Source organism: Sus scrofa, chromosome 13 (genome assembly GCF_054392235.1).
Source record: "Sus scrofa isolate SSC_HxYL_T2T_F1_AM1 chromosome 13, Sscrofa_HxYL_maternal_Yorkshire_Landrace_v2.0, whole genome shotgun sequence".
NCBI lineage: Eukaryota > Metazoa > Chordata > Mammalia > Artiodactyla > Suidae > Sus > Sus scrofa.
This window is the reverse complement of record NC_139395.1, coordinates 18,400,389-18,419,279: the sequence shown is the minus strand read 5'-3', so window position 1 is coordinate 18,419,279 and position 18,891 is coordinate 18,400,389. Positions and strand designations below refer to the sequence as shown.

The 18,891-nt window shown below is 45.1% G+C and overlaps 1 protein-coding gene and 1 long non-coding RNA gene across 7 annotated transcripts in view; both read left to right on the top strand.

Moving 5' to 3' along the window:
- The window catches only part of RFTN1 (raftlin, lipid raft linker 1), a 220,885-nt gene that overhangs the window by 21,550 nt on the left and 180,444 nt on the right, over positions 1–18,891 (top strand). The gene's annotated exons all lie outside the window — the stretch shown is intronic.
- Positions 5,141–9,784, top strand: LOC146397194 (uncharacterized). Its single transcript, XR_014825079.1, has 2 exons — positions 5,141–5,336; positions 7,338–9,784. It is a non-coding gene; the product is annotated as an uncharacterized LOC146397194 (long non-coding RNA).

Sequence of the window (18,891 nt, the reverse complement as noted above, 5' to 3'; positions counted from 1 at the left end):
ATTTGTTTCTGCTGTGCCACGACGGGAACCCCTGACTACCTAATTAAAATTTCTACCTCCCCTGACCCCTAATCCTTTTCCCCCTCTGATTTTCTCTACAGCACTCCCTGCTGTCAACATGCTATATATTTTGTGTATTATTATTTGTTACTTTATTTGCCGTCTGCCTTCCTTCACCAAAAGATGGAATTCCTTCTAAGGAGTGAAGGATTATATCTCTTTTATCCTCTGCTGGTGCTTAGAACAGTGCACATAGGAGATCATGAATGTTTATGAGTGAATATTCCATATATATCTTTGTATAATCCTGCTTTTTTTTTTTTTTGCAACTTAACATTATATCATGAAACACACACCCTGTCATTCCATACATTCAGAAAATATGATATAATGGCTCTAGATGCTTTATTCATGCAGAGTACTGTAATCTATTTAGGGTCCCCTTTTATTGGACGTTTAAGTTATTTTGGGCTTTGGACAGTTATAAACAGTGTTGTGATAAGCGATGTCGTACATAAATCTTTGTGTGGATTTGTGATTCTTTGCTCAGGAATGACCCAGTTGAAAGATATGGATGTTGAGACTCTTGATAAATTGCCACATTGTCCTCTAGATGGAACCTGCTGGTGTAAAGCGCAAATCTGATTGTGCGGAACCCTTTGACTAGGTCCTTGGATAAATGCCGGGGAGGTTCCGGCTGGCACTCAGGCTCTTCGGGACCCCCTCATTCGTCTGAGGGGGACTGTGTGCCTGGATCCTGGGCCTTGCAGCTGCCCCCGCCGGGACCCTCCCTCTCAGCCTCCCTGCACAGGGCCTGCCATGTTGCCAGAATCCCTCCCACCTGGAATTGTCCTTTCTGGACATTCGTCCCATCAGAATGACTCTTTTCTGCACAGCTCTGGTTTGTCAGCACCTTCCTTATGACACTTATTCCGTTGTATAGTAAACTCATTGGTGTTTCCTTGAGGGCAAGGACCAAGCCTTGCCCGTCTTTCTGTTCATCTCTCTTGTTCATGCTTCCCGGCTGAGAACAGCGTGTCAGGAATAGTTGGGTTCAAGTAAACCTTCAAAGTCAATGTTACATCTGTTGACAGGTTTCCTCGGCAGCTTCTCAAGTTTCTTTTCCAAAAGTTTTTATGAGATCATTTATTACTGCTCCAGAACAGAGCCAGCATTTGCTGAGACCCTACTATGTGCCCTAGGATGGGACTTTAGATCCCTGATGTTGTTGTTTTGTTTTTTTAAACTTTTCAACTGCACTGAAGTGTGACTTAATCACCCTACACCAAGCAGATTGAAAATGTTTGTGTCTCTGAAACCATTCCCTCGTCAAGAGGCAGGATGTTTCCATCACCCCAAAAGTGTCCTTTGGAGTCTCTCCTTTTTTTCCCAACCCTCTGTCCCCAGACAGTGATTTACTTTCCTTCACTTTTATTTTCTAAAATTTTCTTTAAATGGAATCAGTATGTAGTCTGACCTTTTTCCACTTGGCTTACTTATTTAGAGATTCATTTCTGTTGTTTGGTGTGTCATTCCTGGTTTTCACTGAGTACTATTCTGTAGCATGGCTTTACCACGGTGTGTTTTTCCTCTCACCTCTGATGGACATTTGGGTCATTTCCGGTTTTTGGCTATTACAAATTAGGTTGCTGTAACCATGCATCTTTGTGTGGCTTCTTATGTCATCTTATTGTTATAGTAACCCAGTGAGGTGTTTGGGTTTACTCATCCCTTTTCTGCAGAAGAGGAAATGGATGCTCAGAGAGGTTAAGTAACTTTTCTAAAATTTCAGTGCTAGGAAGTGACTGGGGCAGAGTTTGAACCTGGATTTCTTGGGCATCAAAACCCTTGTGCCTTAGAAACTACAAGGTGCCAGACAAATAGGCTAGAAAACTTGTGTTACCATGTAACATACCATGAGGGGCATAAGAACATTCTTTTGCCATACGGTTTTGACCATAGGAGCTTTTGGAGGAGCACTTGATTTGCTTATTTTTCATAGAGAAAGTGCTCATCTGATTCTTTAATAACTTTCAAGTTGGGACAAGGGTGTTGGCTTACTTCCACCTGCTGGCCTAGGCAGGGAGGGACCACGTGCATTTTAAAAAGAAACCAAGATCAGAGTCAACACGGTTTTACTTGTCCCTTGCTTGGAGCTCGGTGCTGTGGAGGATGATATTGGAAATGCAGCCTGGCTTGTGGGGCTGGCAGAGGTGAAACGCAGCAGGAAACTCACAGTGGAGCCCATAAGCTGCCAAAAATCTCAATGCCGGGGGATTTGATTGGGCCTTAAATTTTCAATTAACTCTGGTCACCGAGGGATGAACCTGCCCTTTGATGAGTTTCATCGCAGACGGAGGCCCATAAAGCATCACAATTTCTGCAAAACGGTGCCTCATTATCCCCTTTATGTGTGCATTTTGCCAGCTTCTCTGTGCCAGGCCACTCTGACACCACTTGAAAGGTACCTGTGTCAGCTCCATGAGAATCCACTGTATTTTTATATGTGTTTGGGGCAGAGGCAGCTGGCATAGTCAGCAATCTGTAGGATGAAGTCAGCGCCCAGGGCATGAGCCTTGCTGGAACTGTGTCATCCTGCATTGTCCAGGACAGGAGCCACAAGCCACATGGCTACTGAGTATAATGAATGACTTAAAGCAAATAAAATTTAAAATTCAGATCCTCCTCTGGCCACACTTCAAGTGCTCCACAGCCACGTGTGGCTGGAGGCTCCCATGTTGGGTGTTGCAGATGGAGAACGCTTTCACCATTGCGGAAGTTCTGTTGGGCAGTGCTGCTCCGATAACTCCGTCCCAGGTCTGGTTCTGCATCTCGAATGAAGATTAATGTACCATTTTTATTATGGACCTTGGGCCTTGGGTTCCCTAGGGACCACAGGATGGTAATTCTCTGATTCCACAGATATTTACTGACTGTGGGAGTCTATCAGAGCCTGATGTCTTGTCCTGAGGACATAAGGGTGAACCAGACAACACGCGTGCTCTCTCTGTCTCAGCTCAGCTGCCATCACAGAATGCTCCAGACCACGTGGCTTAAACCACACATACTTATTTTCTCACACATCTGGAAGCCAGAAGTCAAAGATCAGAGGGCCAGCCTGGTCGGGTTCTGGTGAGAGGTCTCCTCCTGGCTTGCAGACGGCTGCCTTCTTGCTGTGTCTGCACACGTCTAAGAGAGTGCAGAGTGACCCCTCTCAGGTCTCCTCTTATAAGGACATTAGTCTTACCGGAATAGAGCACCTCCTTTAACCTTCATAAATGACCTCATTTAACCTTCGTTGCTTCCTGACTCCAAATATAGTCACACAGAAGGTTAGGGCTTCAACATTTGAATGTTGAAGGGACACAGTTCAGTCCATAGCACTGGTCTAGCCCACTGGTCTACATCGTTTCAACATCTTACAGGTGAAAACATGAAATAAAATTTAAGGTTTCAGGAGTTCCTGCTGTGGCTCAGTGGTAACGAACCCGACTAGTATCCACAAGGACTCGGGTTCAATCCCTGGCCCACTCAGTGGGTTAAGGATTTGGCAGGTCACAGATGCAGCTCAGTTCCTGTGTTGCTGTGGCTGTAGGGTAGGGTGGCAGCTGCAGCTCCAATTCGACACCTAGCTTGGGAACTTCCACATGCCAGTGATGCAGCCCTAAAAAGCAAAAGAAAAAAAAATTCAAGATTTCATACAAACTTATGGTTGCCAAAGAGGACAGATAGAAGGGGAGGGATGGACTGAGGGCTTGGGATGGGCATATGCACTCTGAGGTATATGGAATGACTGGCCAGGGGGACCTGCTGTAGAGCACAGGGAACTCTACCCAAAATTCTGTGATAATCTATGTGGGAAAAGAATCTGAAAAAGAATGAATGTGTGTATAACTGAATCGCTTTGTTGTACAGCAGAAATTATCACAACATTGTAAATCAACTATACTTCAATAAAACTTCAAAAAAATGGAAAAAGTAAAATCTTACAGGTGAAGAACCATGTGACTGTAGTACTTGATGTGAGAGTGATGGTGACAGAGGGGATGTCGTGGCCCACAGTCTGGTTGGGTGGTATGTGCGTCAAGGACAGATGGATTTGGAGTTAGCCAGGTAGGAGAATGAGGGTGGGAAGAGGTGATCTTTTCAGGAAAAGGGGTCAACCTGTGGGAGGGGCCAGAACACAGAGACAACATGGCATAAATGGGAAGCTGTATGTGGTTCAAGTTCGTTAGAGTGTGGCCTTTGGGAAAAGTAAGTTGGGGCCAGATGACTAAAGGTCTTAGGCCTTAAACTAAGGAGTCTAGGCTCTCTAAAGAGCCCTGAAGGCCTTAAAGGTGGGAAGAGGGTAGGTGATGTGATCAAATTTGTATTTTGGAAAGCCTGCTCTGGGTTTAGAGTAAAAAAGGATGGTAGGGATAAAACTAGGAGAGAGGATAGAGTTCCCTGGTGGCTTGATGGGTTAAGGACCTGATATTGTCGCTGCTGTCTTGGGTCATTGCTGGGATGTGGGTTTGCTCCCTGGCCCAGGAACTTTACCATGCCACAGGTGCTGCCAAAAACAAAACAACTGGGGGAGGAGTTCCTGTTGCGGCTCGGTGGGAACGAATCTGACTAGTATCCATGAGGATGTGGGTTTGATCACTGGCTTTGCTCAGTGGATCAGAGATCTGGTGCTGCCGTGAGCTGAGGTGTAGGTCACATATTCGCTTTGGATCCTGCGTTGCTGTGGCTGGCAGCTATAGTTCCGATTCGATCCCCTGGCCTGGGAACTTCCATATGCTGCAAGTGCAGCCCTAAAAAGCAAAAAAAAAAAAAAAAAAAAAAGGCGGGGGGGAAGGAAAGCATTTGGAAGCCATTGCAATAATTAGGCAAGGAGTGAAGGTAGCCTCAGCTGAAGGGGTGGCCTTAGGGACCAGGGAAGTGGGCGGGGTCATGAGAGATCAGGAAGTGGTGGGGGGACTGACTGGCAGGGGAGGGAGTGAGGCGGGGAGGGTGGAGGAGGAAGTGAGTTTGCTGGGCAGCTGGCTGGCTGGCATGGTGTCTACACAGGTGGATGCTCTGTTTTAAAGCCTTTTTACATGACGCTCTCACTCCATCATCCAAGCAGCCCAGAGAGCCAGAGGGAAGGTAGCTTTTCTTTTCTTTTTTTTTTTTTTTCAGATGAGGAAGTTGCCTCAACAGACAGTGGGTAGTAAGTGGAATCAGAATCCAGTATTCTCTGTGTGGACTCTCTTCGCACAGGATTTTCCTACTGCACCTTAGGGAGGGCTCAGTGCCACCCTGCCAGGCCTGCTGAGTGGTATTGTCTCAGTATAAAAAAATAACTTTAAGGAGTTCCCGTCATGGCTCAGCAATTAACGAATCCGACTAGCATCCATGAAGAGCCGGTTCAATCCCTGGCGTCACTCAGTGGATTAAGGATCCAGTGTTGCCGTGAGCTGTGGTGTAGATCATAGACATGGCTCGGATCTGGCATTGCTGTGGCTGTGGTGTAGGCCAACGGCTACGGCTCCAATTTGACCCCTAGCCTGGGAACCTCCATATGCCATGGGTGCAGCCCTAAAAAGACAAAAAACAAAAAATGAAACCTGTTGAGGTATAACTTACATACTATAAAATACACCCATTTGAGGTGTATGGCCTGATGAGTTTCATTAAATGTAAACGCCCATGTAATTACCACCACACTCAAGATAAAGAACTTTTTCATTACTCCAGAAGATTCCCTCATGCCTGTCCCCAATTCCTGCCTCAGACAGCTGCTGGTTTGCTTTCTGTCACTGTAGATGAGTTTTGCTTCTTCAAGAATAACATAGGAACGGAATCCTACAGTATGTGTGCTTTGTGTCTGGCTTCTTTAGCATAGCATGATGCTTTTGGAATTCGACCACACCATTGTATAGATCAAAAGCTCACTCCTTTGTGTTTCTGAGTAATAGTCCATTGTTGGTGGTGCCATAATTTGTTTAATCATCCTCCTGTTCAACACTTGGGCTGTTTCCAGTTTGGAGCTGTTATTGAAAAAACTGCTCTGGGAGTTCCCTAGTGGCCCAGTGGGTTAAGGATCTGGCATTGTCACTGCTGTGGCATGGGTTCAATCCCTGGCCTGGCCCAGGAACTTCTATATATTGCAGGCACAGTCAAAAAAGAAAAAAAAATTGCTATTGCACATTTGTGAGCAAGTCTTTTGTGGACATATGTTTTCATTTCTTTTGGGTGAATATGTAGGAGTGGAATTGCCAGGTTGTTCAGTAAATGTATGTTTATCTTTATAAGAAACGGCCCAACTGTTTTCTAAAGGATGTGTGTCGTTTTACAGTTCAGCAACACTGGATGAGTGTTGGTAGTTTCATTTTGGGGGGTGCTGTGCCCACAGCATGTGGAAATTCAGAGGCTAGGGATCGAACCAGTGCCATGGCACTGACAGCACCGGATCTCCATCCACTGTGCCCCCAGAAAACTCGTGGTAGCTTCATTTTTGACATGTGATAATTACAGCTGCTGTTTACTCAGCACTTGGTGTTGTAACAATCACTTTTAAATGAACTAACCACAGTCTTCTGAGGTGGGTGGAGTTACCTCCCTGGTATGGAAGGATAAATTGAGAACTTGAGTTTGGAGAGGTTATTCAAGTAATTTGTCCTAGGCCACTAAGCTGCTGGAGACTTGTAACACTCCATCATCTTCCAGAACAGCAGAGCCTTCACTTTGGGGTCTCTTTGTTCCTGGATCCCTCTGCACACACTGCTGGGTTTAAACTAAATGGAAGGGCTTCAACATGAAAAAATTGAAAAGCACCTCATGCTCCATTGCACGACTCCTGCAAGTTTATCTTCTGTTTCTCCTCTTAAATGCTTGCTTGTAAAACATTCCCATGACACACATTACAATTTCTAGGATCAGCTCACATTGCCACATTTTTCAAATTCCCATCTTTGTGGTTTTCCTGTCTAAGAGGTCTTGAAGAGCTGACCTCTGGGATTTTTTTCTTCGACATTGTGCTGACCACGCTCATACTTGCATTTTGGCTGTCAGCATTGTAGCCATAAGCCCTGTATATCAATTTTGGGTGGTCATGATAATAACATAGGGTGACATTCATTATCCAAAACATGTGTATTGGGCAATGAATCATTTAAGGGTCTAGTTTTTACTTCGGTTCTAGTCTGGGTAACCTTATCCCTAAACACAACTGCAGAAGCAGCTGATGATCATTGCCTCTTTAAGTCGTCATTTTAATCTCTCTTCACATCTGGGTAAAGGACTAACCTAGAAGGATGGATCTTAATTTATTTATTTTTATTTTTTTAGGGCCGCACCTGCGGTATATGGAGGTTCCCGGGCTAGGGGTCGAATTGGAGCTGTAGCTGCTGGCCTACACCAGAGACATAACAATGCGGGATCTGAGCCGTGTCTGTAATCTACACCAGAGCTTGTGGCAGCACCAAGTCCTTAACCTGCTGAGCGAGGCCAGGGATCGAACCTGCATCCTCATGGATGCTAGTCAGATTCGTTTCTGTTGAGCCATGACAGGAACTCCTGGATCTTAATTTATATTAAGATCTAAAAACCAACAGGTTAAAGTGTTTTGGGGCTAAGAGCTTGGGTACCTAATGGCTAGTGATAAATCCTGCTACCCTTAGCCTTCCTGACTTCATGGGTCATCAAGGGAGGTGACAAGCGAGTTCTAAGATATTATCCAAAATGATGTTAACCTCCAGAGAAAGACCAATCATTTCCTTAAAGTAGTGGTTCTCCAACTTGATGGTGAGTCAGAATCACCTGAAGAGCTCTTTATTTCTTTAAAAATGTATTATATTTAAGTATAGTTGATTTACAATGTTGTATTAATTTCTGCTGTACAGCAAAATGATTCTGTTACACATAGGTATTCTTTTTCATATTCCTTTCCATTATGATTTATCAAGGATATTGAGTATAGTTCCCTGTACTATCCAGTAGGACCTCCTTGCTTATCTGTCCTATATATAATAGTTTGCCTCTCCTAATCCCAAATGCCCAGTCCTTCCTCTCCCCATAGCAACCACAGGTCTGTTCTCCAAGTCCACAAGTCTGTTTCTGTTTTTGCAGATAGCTTCATTTGTGTCATTTTTTAGATTCCACATATAAGCGATATCATATGGTGTTTGCCTTTCTCTTTCTGACTTACTTCACTTAGTATGCTAATCTTTATGTCCATCCATGTTGCTGCAAATGGCATTATTTTGTTCTTTTTTATGGCTGAGTCATATTCCATTGTGTGTGTGTGTGTGTGTGTGTGTGTGTACGTGTGTACGTGTGTATACACACATACAGAGGTTGTATATATACACAATTTACATACCACAATGTAATATATTTATTATATACCACATCTTCTTTACTAGTTCCTCTCCATATTTAGGTTGCTTCCATGTCTTGGCTATTGTAAATAGTGCAACTATGAACAATGGGGTGCATGTGTCTTTTGAAATTATGGTTTTTCTCCAGATAAATGCCCGGAGTGGGATTGCAGGATCATATGGCAACTCTGTTTTTAGTTTTTGAGGAACCTCCATTCTGTTCTCCATAGTGGCTGTACCAACTTACTTTCCCACCAACAGTGTAGGAGGGTTCCCTTTTCTCCACACCCTCTCCAGCATTTGTTATTTGTAGCCTTTTTAATGATGGCCATTCAGACTGGTGTGAGGTGGTACCTCGTTGTAGTTTTGATTTGCATTTCTGAAGAGCTCTTTAAAACCCAGAATCCTAGGCCCCAGACTATCTGATTCATTAAGGGCAGGACTGGGAATGCATTTGTATCAAGATCCTAAAAAAGCTTCGCCTCCTCCAGGTTCTCTTCCCTGAGAGCCCAGCCCTTGGGGGATGACCAGGCACTGGGGAGAGGGAGAGGAGGAGGATGCATTTGGGGATGAGAGCCTGTGTGTTTGGGTGTTTGCAGGGAGGTTTCTGGGCTCAGGTGAAGGAAGAAGAGTGAGAGGTGGGTTTGGGGAACAGTTTCCGCTCGCTAACAGGCGTCTTGTCAGTGGTCTGGCACCTGAGGACAGTCCCTTCTTAGTCCAGGCGGCTTGACTGGGGAGTGTCTGCGCCCTTCCTGCTGGTCCAGACTGGAGGGGGAGGCATAGCCTAGCTGGGGGACAGTCAGTGTTATGTCTGGACCAGCACACGCCGGGCGTATTAGGCACCCAGTTACACCCTGAACATTTAGATAGATCTTTGTTTTCATTTACACAGCTCATCACATTTAGCTCGAAACACTCCACCTGAGTAGCAGGTCTGTAGGCTGCATTTGGGTTCCAGTGGTCATGTGGTCCAGCCTTCTCCTTGGCCCTTTTCTGGAAGCCGTTGCCTTGATGAGGTCTCTACCACCTCTGTTCCCTGCACATCTTTTCTATTTCTTTGCCTTGCCCTTGCCAGTCAGGCCAGACTCCAGAAAAATGCCCTAGGTCCTGGGCATCTATCCAGAGAAAACCATAACTCAAAAAGATTTGTGCATCCCAGTGTTCAGAGCAGCACCATTCACAGCAGCCAAGACATGGAAGCAGCCTGAATGTCTATCGGCAGATGAATGGACAAAGAAGATGTGGTAAGTGTACACAATGGAATACTACTGAGCCTTAAAAAGGAATGAAATAATGTCATTTGCAGCAACATGGATGGGCTTAGAGATTATCATACTAAGTGAACTAAGTCAGACAGAGAAAGACAAATATGATGATATAGTTTATGTGTGAAATCTAAGAAAAAAAAAAGATACAAATGAACTTACTTCCAAAACAAAGAGACCCACAGGCACAGAAAACAAACTATGGTTACCAAAAGGGAAAAGGCGAGGGAGGGATATCTTAGGAGTTAGGGGTTAGTATTTACACACTACTAGATAACCAAGAGCCTACTGTATAGCACGGGGGACTCTACTTAACGTCTGTAATAGCCTATAAGGGAAAAGAATCTGAAAAAAGAATATATACATTTGAATCGCTTTGCTGTACACTTGAAACTAACCTGATATTATACTTCATTTATACTTCAATAAAAAAATAAGTTTAAAAAAAGAAATGACCTAGGGGTGACAGCCTGGAGCCAGTGTTGACGTACTGAGTTTGAGTCTGTGAAGAATCAGGGTATTGGCCAGGAGTTTGACACCTGGTGCAGGTACCTGCAGGTGTGGGTCCTCCTTTTCAGAGAAGCCCAAGGTAGGAAGCTCAGGGAGGTGAGGAAGAAAGTGAGAGGATGGGATGGTGATTTGCTCTACATGAGGATTCTAGGTCTAAAGTGGGTTTCACCATGGGGTTCCTTTCCTGGAGCCTCGAGTGCCCTGAAGTGTTTGTTTTGCCACCCATAACGAGGTATTTATTACCTCTCTAAATATGATACCTGCAGCTTTAGAATATAACAGATTCATCTCTAACATTTGCAGCTCTTCAGCAGAATCGAGCATAAAGCCACTGATGTTGATGGCATGTTTTTTTCAGGGAAAACAAACAAACAAACCTTGAAGCAAAATGTCAGAAGGCAGGAAAGAGGGGAAGTGGATGAATAGAAGGAAGGCTCAAGGCTCTGATGCTGGTACAGCGTAAACAGGGGGTCTCCCGCCTGAGTTGGGGGCGGGGGCGGTTGGCATTTTATGTCTCCCAAACATAAAGCCTCTCCCCGGGGAGCGTCCTCCTGCTGCAGCCCTTAATCTTAATGGCAGAAGGGCTGTCTGCTTCTGTGCCCTCTCTTGGTTTACTGAAGATCCCTGCAGATGGTGAGGTGTGATGGGGGCAAGAGACTTGGATGATGATGGTGGTGGTGATGCTATTGGTAACTGTAACAATGGTAATGCCAGCTAATGAGCCACACATCATGCTTGGTGTAAGTTAAACCCCAGGGGATCTTGATTTTAGAGATGAGGAAAGGAGGCTCAGAGAGGTTACCCAACTTGCCCTCAGTCACACAGCAAATACTGGATGGGGCTACAATCAGAACTCAGACTTGCCTTCTTCAAACCTATGCACACTGAAGTATGTGGAACAATTGGCCAAAGGAGACCTGCTATACAGCACAGAGCACTCCACCCCGTATTCTATGATAATCTATGTGGGAAAAGACTCAGAGAGAATGGATGTGTGTATATGGATGACTAGGTCACTTTGCTGTACAGCAGAAATGATCACACCCTTGTCAATTAACTATACTTCAATAAAACTTAAAAGAAAAATCCATTGCTCCTGGGGAGCTCCCGTTGTGGCACAGCAGAAACAAATCTAACTCGTATCCATGAGGATGGGGGTTCAATTCCTGGCCTCGCTCAGTGGGTCGGGGATCCAGTGTTGTGAGCTGTGGTGTAGGTGGAAGATTTGGCTTGGACCCTGCAATGCTGTGGCTGTGGCCGGCAGCTGCAGTTCCATTTTGACCCCTAGCCTGGGAACTTCCATATGCCCTGGGTACAGCCCTAAAAAGCAAAAAAAAAAAAAAAAAAAAAAAAAAAAAAAAAAAAAAAAAAAAAATCCTTTGCTCTTAGTCTTAAGCAATGTTGGCTGTACACAGGACTCTCAGGTACAGCTTTGAGGCTCTGCAGGCTCTGAGCTGCCATTCAAAGGCCCTCCCTTTGACTGAGCTGGCTCTAGGGAGAACTTACCCATATGGTTCCGTGACTCATAGGTAGTGGGGGTGAAAATAGCAACTGAGTGTTATGCTGTATGGGTGGCCCTACAGCTCCGTCGACTTCCTCACAACTCTGTAGGTGACTTTCAGTCCTGTGTACAGATGGGGAGGCTTAGTCACAGGGTGGTCTCCCTGCCCTCTGGGACCCTCAGGGTCTAGAAGTCAGAAGCCACCTTAAGATCATGCTGCCTGTAACCTGTTGAGAGTTGCCACTGTTCTTATTTGTCAAGATTTCGAATGATGGTTCATAGCCCACTGGAGTAGAGCATTGCATGCTGTTTATTGTTGGTTTTAAAACTGGGCTGTTTGACCTCTAGCTCAGACTTGGAGACCGTATCTGAGCCAGGGTGCATGTGGATGGCTGCCACATAGTCCCAGGCTTGTCAGCATGCCAGGCTCAGAGCATATCCTGTGCTGAATGTAGACTCCTCCTTTGCTGAAAATAGTCTGGGCGGTAGGTAGGGAAATATTTTTCTTTCCTAGAAAATTCGCTCCTTGTGCCTCTTGGTTGCATTGACTTCTGTGAAACCATCTGTTCCTTCCAGTATAATTTCCAGGCTATTAGATTAAACAGTTTCTCCTGCCCCGCTTGTAGCTTCTGTTTCCTTTCACTTTTCATTAATAAATTGTGTGGCAGAGTTTTCCTGGAGAGGGTGTGTGTCGATTTATTTAATTTCATCGTGGGCAGCAGCAGTTGTTGGGCACTGTGAATGTATTTGATTTCCTACTCGTGTTTCTTTTTTGTTTTCATTTTCTACAATTGCTAAGAGTCGGTGGTATTTTCTGTTTTTGAGACTCATGAAAGGAAGTCAGTTGCATGAGTTATGAGCTGAGGTTCTGGTTGGGAGGTGTACTAAAAACAGACCCTGTGTTTAAACAGAAGATACACAGACTGGTAAGGAAATAGGTTCCCATAAAACATGTCTTATCACAGAGAAATACACTTTTACAGAGTCTGTGGGGATTTTTAAAGATAAATGAGATAATATGTGTGACATGGCTTTAAGCTTTTCTGAGCAAAGCTGCTAAATACATCTTCTGTATTGTTGTTGCTTTAGATAATGCAGCCAAGCCTGCTGTTAGTATTAATGTTATTGTTAAATATTCACTAATGGAGGTAATAAGATTAGATTTAAGAGGAAGGAAGGCATTCTTTGCATTCCTTCCTTAAAATAAAAACTCTTCTTGTTCTTTTCCCAGCTACTCCAGATCTAGACCAAGAAACAACACTCAGTCTTGTGTGAAAATGGGCTCAGGGTGTGTGTGTGTGTGTGTATGCGTGTGTGCGCATGTGTGTGTGTGCAAGCAGTAAATTTCAGCAACTTAAGACCGCCTTCAGTAAAATGAAATTCCTTGGTGACGACTGTGATCTGTCAAAGCAAAACCAAATTATTTTTCTGTAGAGATTCATAAAAGCAGCACTGTGGTAGTGGTAATAATTTTTATCTAATTTGGTTAAAATGGAACAGAAAACAAGTTAATGTTCTGTGCACCCTACTAATTATTGTTATTAGCGATATTGCTCTAGAGAATTTTGAGAAAGAGGCTTTATCCCATGCTTTGGCCGGATTTCACTGATGCTTCAGAAGGAAGGAGGCCTGTTGAATTTTATCTATGCAGTATTTTCAGGAAGTGTGAAAAAGTAGGTGACTGCCTTCAGGTTGCTTGTCACTGTCATTAAGTCTGGAAAGTCATTTCCTTAGCTCTGTGTTTCAGACATGCCTTAAGCTGTTCTTTGCTTACAGGTCAGATCTGCTGATAAATAAAAATTAGGTAAGAAGCCAGTACTTGCTTGAGTTAGCAGCAGCTGAGGTTTCCTTTTTTTCCCCCATTCTGTTGCATAAACATGCTTTTCAGGTGCATATATATGATTCATTATAAGGAAGGTACATTAGTGTGATGGCCTTATTGGGTCCTCTTAAAGGAGGAAGAGGATTATTTCAGCTGGGCATGCTGGGTAGAAATTCAGAGTTGCTTGGTAGGCATGGACATAGTATGGCGACATATGGAATGTGTGTTGCCTTGGATGAGAGATGGCTAATATATTCCTAAGGGAGCTGGCATGCTTGGTGGGTGGGCTGTCTTTAATGGGGAAAGCAGTCCTGCATGACAGGGCTATTCAACAAAATTAATTCATTGGATATTTATTGATTACCTGCAATTTCTCAGGCTCCAGGCTGGGCATGCAAAGGTGAACAAGATGGCAAGGTCTCTTCATGTAGGAACCAGTGTTTAAATCATCCGCATCCAGCTCTACCTTATTAATGTCCTAGCCCAGTGTCTGTTCTCCCGTATCTGGAAACCACTCCCATGTGTGTTAGCCTTAACAGACTCTGTGTGTTACCTTCAAAAAGCATCTGCCTTGACTTACCACGGTTTATCTTTGACCTGGTGTGCCCTGCATGGCTGGGGATTTGTTTACCTCTTGGTGGGTGCCGGAGGGCCCTGGAAATCCTAGACCAAGCCTGATTCCTGGGCCCACCAACCTGCAGCTTGAAAACCCCCTGGGTTAGTGCCTCAATCAAACCAGCTTCCCAAAGCTGAAGGACTCTTCTGGGCTGCTTGTGCCCACAGGCTGAGCTCTGGGGCATTTCAGAGATGCATTCAGGGTGCCTTGGGCCTGTGCCCCCAGGCTTTCAGTCCCTTATGGCTTTCCTTTTTTGTCTTTTTAGGGCCGCACCTGCGGCATATAGAGGTTCCCAGGCTAGGGGTCCAGTCGGAGCTGCAGCTGCCGGCTTATGAGATAGCTGCAGCAACTCGGAATCCAAGCCTCGCCTGCAACCTCGGCTACAACTTGCAGCAGCTGGGGATCCCTAACCCACTGAATGAGGCCAGCGATCAAACCTCATCCTCACAGACACCTTGTAGGGCTCTTAACCCATTGAGTCACAACGGAAACTCCTCCTTATGGCTTTCTTAGTGAGAAATGGTATGTTGGGCTAGAGTGAGCTGAGCCATGTGAAGGAAAAGTTACTGCTGCTTCTTCCAACTGCCTGGGCTGAGATAATGCCGGAAACACGATTAAGGGCAGGAAGAAGGGCGTGGAGGTTTTCTGGATCATCTTGCTTTATCCCTCAGACTGCTGGCCCAACGGTTCCTTGTCCGACCACTGTTTCTTGCGGTCAGCTTAAAAAATACATACAACCACTTTGCTGTGCAGAAGAAATTGGCATAATATCAGCTGTAATTTTAAAAAGAAGGAAAAAGTATGCACTGCCTAAAAGTTGAGAGTTTTATTTGGGAGCATAATGAGAACTATAGCCTGGGAGGCAACATTTCCGACAGCTCTGAAAAAACACTCTGAAGAGGTGGGGGAAGGTCTGTATAGATGTAATTTGAGTGAAGGGGGAAGTACATGCAATCAAACACATTTTTGCATAACATTGCTGCTAGTCTTGTGAACATTACTGCTAGTCGTGAGTAGCAGACATCACCATGAAGGATTATAGTGCTTTTCTTGGTATGAAGAGATTCAAGAATTGGGCTCCTAAAATCTCCTGAAAATATCGAACAGTCTGAAGACCTATTCTTCCAAGTTTTCCCAGAGCACAGAGAGCCTCACTCCTGATCTCCTTTCAGAGGGTGTTGAAAGTCAGCAGCTGGAGCAGCAGCTCATGATTCAATCCTTGTAGAAGCAAATGGCAGGTGCCAATCTCCAGTTCATATTGCCAATCTGGAGACTATAAATTAGAATGAATACTTATTTTATTTCTTTATTTCTTTATTTAGCTTTTTAAGGGCTGTGCCTGCGGCATATGGAGGGTCCCAGACTAGGATTGAGTGAGAGCTGCAGCTGCTGGCCTACGCCAGAGCCACAGCAACGCAGGATCCGAGCCATGTCTGCGACCTACACCACAGCTCACGGCAACACCGGATCCTTAACCCACTGAGCGAGTCCAGGGATCGAACCCATGTGCTCATGGATGCTAGTCAGGTTCATTAACTGCTGAGCTACGACAGGAACTCCAAGAGCTTATTCTTATTTCTACCTGGTGGTTTCTTACTCTGGACATTGTATAAATGATCAGAATAGCTAAAATCCAAGAAAACTTTTCTCCTAACACTCTTTACTTTGTTTGCTGTAAATGAGAAGCCAGGTGAGGGGGGTCAGAGCCCTAGAGAAGTGAGCCAGCCAAGGGCTTGTTCTCTGAATCAGGTGGAATCTTGGAGTCCTAGACAGAGCTTGGAGTTGGGAGCCAAGTTAATGGAGGTGAAACCAAAGCTCCACATTTCTGCTTATTCGTTGTGTGATATTGGGCAGCATATGGCATTGGCCCTCCAAGGTGGCCCCCAGTGATCCCCGCCTCCTGGTATTCACGCCTTTGTGTAATCCCTTCCCTTGAGTGCGGGAGGACCTGGTGACCTGCTGCTGGTGAAGGTGATGGGTACAAAAAGACAGCTGCCTCCATCTCGGTCTCTCTCTTGCTCCCTTGCTCACTCCTTTTTTTTTTTTTTTTTAATTTTTTAAAAATTTTATTTGCTTTTTAGGGCTGCACCTGTAGCACATGGACGTTCCCAGGCTAGGGGTTGAATTGGAGCTACAGCTGCCGGCCTGCGCCACAGCCACAGCAATGCAGGATCTAAGGCGTGTCTGCAACCTACACTGCAGCTCATGGCAATGCCAGATCCTTAACCCACTGAGTGACACCAGGGATCGAACCCACATCCTCATGGATCTAGTCAGGCTTGTTACCACTGGGCCACAGCAGGATCTCCCTTGCTCACTCCTTCTGAGAGAAGCTGGCTGCCATGCTGAAAACTGTCCAGTGGAGAGGCCCACATGGTGGGTAACCTCCTGTTAACAGCCTTGTCCAGCAGCCCTGGAGGACCTGAGTCCCACCAGCACCCATGTACATGAACTTGGAGGTAGGTTCTCCCCAGTGGACCTTTAGATCCCTTCTACCTGGACTGATGTCCTCATGCCACCTCATGGGAGCCTTGAGCCAGTGGCACCTGGCTAAGCTGCCCCAGATCCCTGATTCAGAAAAACTGTGAGGTAATAAATATCTGTTGTTTTAAGCCACGATGTTTGGGGTAATTTGCCACATGTCATTAAATAACTATAATAGTCAGTTTATACTAAAAGTCTTGCTTTTCTGTGAGAGACAGCATTGTGAGTGGTTGAGAGCACAGGCTCTTGAGCTGGACTTCAAATTCTGGTTATGTCACTGAGTAGCTGTGTGACTTTGGGAAAGTCACTCAACCTCTCTGTTAGTTTCCTCATCTATAAAGGGGAAACATAGTTTTTGGCTTCTAGCTTCTATATTCTAGGAAGGCTAGTTGAATGGGGTGCATGGATTTTATCTGACATAATACACAATTTCTGCCACAGTGAGTAGAAGGAACAGGCCATGTTAATAGCCCAGTGGCTCTCACTGGGCGGGCTGAGGGTGTTTTTCTAGGGAGGGGGCAACCAACACACAGCACCTGGGGGATGGGCTCATGAGTCCCTTAAATAAAGGCCATCAACGGGAATGATGCCTACAATGAGTGATCTGCTAGTCTGGAGGCAGATGACCACGGTTCATTTTTCCATCCTGGTCTTTTCTTTGATGCCATAAACTGTGTCCATAGCATCTCTAAGTTCGTGCCCTAGGCCTTGTTGAGCAGAGTGCATCTTTTCTCAAGACTAGATTCTGAGTTGAAGAAAAGCCTTCTGCTTTCACTCAGTTATCCATCAGCCTAGATAGAAATCGCTAAGCCTGGCACCCAGCTGTGAAAGTCAAGATTTGAGGCATTTAAGCCTATTGATGAAACACAAATGCCCTGTGGTTACCCTTCCTCAAGGCCGCAGCACTTAGATAAATTATCGACAGAGAAAAGCCCTATCCAAAATTGAAGAATTGCGCCTCACTGCAGTGACTATAACTGCTGGTCAGCTCTTCCCAAAGGTCCCCAGTTTACTGTGGGTTGTTAACTTGTATGTAGAACTAGATTTTTTTTTTTTTTTTTTTTTTTGCTTTTTAGGGCCACACCCATGGCCCATGAAGGTTCCCGGGCTAGGGGATGAATCAGAGCTACAGCTGCCGGCCTACACCACAGCTCACGGCAACGCCAGATCCTTAACCCACTGAGCTAGGCCAGGGATTGAACCTGCAACCTCATGACTCCTAGTCAGATTCCCTTCCACTGTGCCACAAGGGGAACTCCAGAAATAGACTTTTTTTTTCCCCATCTCTTTTTCCTTTCTAGTTTTCTCCCTCTTTCCTCCTTCCCTCCCTCCCTCTCTCCCTCTGTTCCTTCTTTTCTTTCTTCCTCCCTACTCTAAAAATCAGCATCAAGTTTTTGTCTAGGGAAAGACAAATATATATATATATATAAATGAGACTAGCTCTCTTCAATTTTGAATTTTTGAGAGTTTCTTAAGTCTTCTCGCTGTTTTCATTTCATCTGCTCTCTAGCAGGAAAATAAAATTGCATTCGATTGACAGGCTCTCCTGCTAGGAACCAAAGATCTATTCCACCCTCTCTGTGTGCTCCTGGTTGTGATGAAATGGTGGGAGGTGTCTGGCAACCTTAAACGAGAAAGGCTCTGGCAATGTATGCCAGATCAGGAAGGAACATAATAATTTGCTCATTTTTTCCCCATTAAGGAGACGCCGTAAGAGTTGAAGCAGTGGATACCGTGGTAACAGGAGGAGTGAGTGTGCTTTAATGGAGATGCCATTAATAATTTACCTTTATAATGTAATAGTTGCCATTTTGGTGACCCAAAATTTGTTTCAACCCTTGCTTTGTGGATGAAAACGTAGGATCAATTAATATTGAGTGATGACAGCCTCCCTGCAGAGAGAAAATGGGAAATCTTGGTGTCGTCATCTGCCTTGTGACTAAGAAATAGCTTTTCTTAATTGTACGGAACAGAGAAACCCAGGGGGATGTAATCCATTTCTCTCCAGCTTGCAATATAAATTGAAAGTAGGGAAAAATAACCTCGCACCGGAGCAGGGATGTGAACCCAGCCACCAAGCTAGGTCTGGCTTGTAGGATTCACTGGAGGGAAGAGGGCAGGTCCCCTGGGATGGACCGTCTCTGTCCACAGCTCATGTAATGAGGACGACCTGGTGGCGTCCTCTGCCTGGAGGGCTGGCTCCCACATCTCCTTAGAACTGGTTCCCTCCCTTCATCCAAGTGTCTGCTAAATGCCACTTTCTCAGAAGGTCCTTCTTTTACCATCCTGCCTAACACAGCCCCTCCCTTAGCCCCATTCGATTTCACCCTCCATCACCTGCTTAATTT